At 69.3% G+C, this 3292-nt stretch overlaps 1 long non-coding RNA gene across 2 annotated transcripts; it reads right to left on the bottom strand.

Annotated features, from left to right (window-relative positions):
• Nucleotides 1-357: 357 nt before the first annotated feature.
• Nucleotides 358-3286, bottom strand: LOC106696117. Of its 2 annotated transcripts, none has more exons than XR_002827936.1 (3): nt 2838-3286; nt 2599-2613; nt 358-576 (listed from the first exon to the last, which is right to left on the bottom strand). It is a non-coding gene; the product is annotated as an uncharacterized LOC106696117 (long non-coding RNA). The 2 variants fall into 2 exon arrangements; XR_002827937.1 differs by having other exon boundaries at nt 358-573.
• Nucleotides 3287-3292: the final 6 nt, after the last annotated feature.

The following is a 3292-nucleotide window of genomic DNA, read 5'->3' as shown; positions in this document are numbered from 1 at the left end:
GTCCCCTCCTGCCTGCAGGCCCCTGGGGTTCCCCGGCTCCTGCTCTGCAGCTGAGCCCAGCACCCACTCCACCAACCACCAGAAGAGAGGGCTTGTCCTGACTCTGGGTCTGAAGAAATCCCTGTGGGTTCTGGGGAGGGGAGTGCAGGGGGGACCAGGACACAAAGAGGGAGAAGGGGTGAAAGGGAGAAGGAGAAGCAGAAGCAAGAAGCACTAGGGGGGGGGGGGCAGGGAAGACCAAAAAGGCAGGAAAGGATGGGGGCTGGATGAGGAAGGAAAGGGAGGGCGACACGGGGAAAAGGGGAGCGGAAAGAGCACCCCTTGCCCCCAGCTCCTGCCTGCTGGCTGGGGCCCACGACCACCTCCCCGCCCCCCTGTGCCTGCAGACGCTCCGAGGGGACAGCGCCCGCCAGCGAGGCCCCAGCCCGGCCTGTCCTTGGAGGGAGAGGGATGGAGAGCCGGCGAGGCGGAGCGCAGGCGGCCAGCGGGCAAGCGCGTCCTCCCCTCTCGCGGGCGCCATCACGGCACCGAGGCCCTTACCTTCCTCGTCCTCCCGCTCCTCCTCCGCGGCGTCTTCTGGGCAAAGCGCACATGCAAGAGAGAAGCCAGCGAGGCTGCGGAGCGTTGGCGGAGCGAGGACACGGGCAGGGACGGAGCGAGGACACGGGCAGGGACGGAGCGAGGACACGGGCAGGGACAGGAGGCAGGCCCGGGGCAGCGCCTGGACCCCATAGTGCCTCCAGCTGGGGCCAGAGAAGGCTGTCTGGGGGTGGGAGCGGATGTGGCCATGCTGCGGGCCAGGTGGCCTGGGAGACACCCTCCCCACTGGGCCTGAAGTGAGAGGCGACCCTGGGCGGCCGTGGTGCCGGCCGCTGGCTGGGGGCACCGTGGGAGGCTGAGCTCCTCCCCACACGGTACCCTTGGTTCTGGGGGCGGCTCTGGGGCCCGGCTTCTAGGTTTTGCTGGGTCCAGAGCCATCAGGTGAGTGAAGCCTGCTGGTGCGCGGGCCTGTGCAAGGGCTAAACCCACCAAGCTGGAGCATCCACCACGTGCCCGGGGCCACGGAGCCCAGGCCTGCCCTCCCGGGGGGGGGGGGGGTGCTGCCTCGCCAGGGAGCCTGCCCCTGGCCCGAGGGGCCTCTCCTTCCTCCTCTCTCTGCCTCCGCTGTGCCGGGGCCTGCAGACCTGAGCTGCCGGCCCCACCGGGTGGCCCTCGCATGGGGCTGTTTCCTTTGACCCTCCGCACCCACCGCCCGGGGAGGGTCCGGCTGGCCTGGCCACCGCCTGGGTCTGCAGCTGGCCCGGCAGCCCTGGTGAGAAGCCAGCTCTGACCCCCAGCTCCTTCCTCTGCCCTTGGCTGCAGCCAGCAGGCCCCCTGGGAGTGGGTGGGGGTCCAGCCTGGGGTGCCCTCGGCAGGTTGCCCCTCTCGCGCCCCCAGCTCAGGGGCCGCCATGGTTGCTTAGGAAGCAGCAGACAGCCCTTTGCAGGGGGCCCAGCGTCCCCCTCACCCAGCGCCTGGAGCCGGTGAGCCATGAGCCTGAGCCAGCGGTGGGTGCGCTTTGCAAGCCGGAAGCTGGTCGAGGGGCAGAAGGAGGGCTGCTGAGGGGCTGGGCATCTGTGGGGGCCCGGCTGGGGGAGCGGCTGGCAGGGCCGGAGTCTGCGAGGGCCAGGCCAGGCCAAGAGCTGGGGGGCAGTGGCCATGCTGCAGAGCCCCGGGCAGTGGGCAGCAGGGCCCTGGCGTCCCGTCCCCTGCCTGTCGTCTCTGTCTGTCTGCGGCGGGGCTGGTTCCGGGGACCCGCAGCCCCTACAAGCCTGGTCCCTGGCACCTCTGCCTGCTCTCCCACCACGCAGGTCCCTTTGTCTCACGGGGCCTCTCTGAGTCCAGGGAAGGGAAGACAGTTTGGGGGTCATGCTTGGGGTTCACCGAGGCGTCGTGTGAGTGAGGGAGCTGAGGAGAAGGCCACCTGGGCCCCTGGCTGGAACCCTCACCCCGGGGGGCTCCTCACACCCGGGCACATCAGGCTCTGACGCCGGCGACGGTGGGTCCCTGGGAACTCACGCTGCCTCTTTGCATGCGAAGGCCCGGCTGCTCTGGTGCTGCTGTGCCCACTCGGGCTTCAGCCCCACGTGCGGCTTCACTCACTCGCCCCCCCACACGCCTCACGCCCTCCCTCCCCGCCCCCCGCCTCACGTCCCCTCTTCGGTTTGCTGTCTGGGGCAGGGTGTAGGCCGCCCGCCCTGCTCTCCCCCTTGCTCTTCTCCACCCGACCCTGGAGGATCCCGAGGGTCTAGGTGGACCCCAGCACCAGCATCCAAAGACCCTACCCTAGGCTTGGCCTCCAGAAGGGCCACCCCCAACTTCCTGCTGGCGGCCTGGGAAGGGCCTCACCACACCCCTGTATGCTCCCTGCTGGGATGGGGGCAAGAGGAAGGCTGCACCCCAGCATGAGCCCCACCTGAGCCAGCACGCCAGGCCTAACCTGTCCCCACTGGGTCCCAGCCCAGAGGAATGGGGCGAGAGTCACACAGGCAGGCAACGAGGGAGGGAGGAGGGAGCAGGGAGCAGGGGGCGGCTCGGCCTGGGACAGGGACAGCATACCTTCCTGGACCTCCTCTGTGGACGGACGGACGGACGCAGCGCATGTGGGGAGAGAGGGGAGAGAACGGCTGTGACTGGGGGCAGAGGCAGGCGGGGGCAGGGACAGGCAGGGCAGGGGTCAGAACACGCTGTGAGTAGGTTACACGGCCTCTTGTTCCTTCGGAGCCAGGCTCCTGCTCCACCCACACATGGCCACGTGTGCACACGCACCCACACGGGACTGAAGTCACGGCACATACCTGGTTCATGAGCTTCAGGGGCTAAGGAGGGCGCGGAACAAGAGGCAAGACCACGGGTCAGAGGTCAAAGGAGGAAGGATCCGAGGTTAATGGACACAGCCCGTCACCACGCGAGAGGGTCAGTGGCCGCGGCCGAGGGGTGGCATGCAGGAGGCGAGCAGGACACGGTCAGTGCTGACCCCGGCGCGGGCACCCCAATCCTACCCCTGCCTCGCACACGGGGAAACCCAGACTCAAGGGGAAGCTTCGGCCCCCGGCTCTCGCTTTTGTTCTGACTCCAATGCTCTGGCCACGGGGACGGGCACTGAGGCTCCGGCCAGTCCTCAAGCCCCTGGGAGGACGTCCACGCGGGGCCCAGAGGCCACCTCGGGGATACACTGCGGTGGCACCAGGAGCCGGGATGGACAGGGCCTCCTGGGCAGGGTGCAGGGGCGGCCAGGGGCCGATGCCCGGGC

The sequence above is a fragment of the Myotis lucifugus genome, unplaced genomic scaffold (genome assembly GCF_000147115.1).
Source record: "Myotis lucifugus unplaced genomic scaffold, Myoluc2.0 scaffold_9516, whole genome shotgun sequence".
Classification (NCBI taxonomy): Eukaryota; Metazoa; Chordata; class Mammalia; order Chiroptera; family Vespertilionidae; genus Myotis; species Myotis lucifugus.
This window is presented reverse-complemented; position numbering and strand designations above follow the sequence as displayed.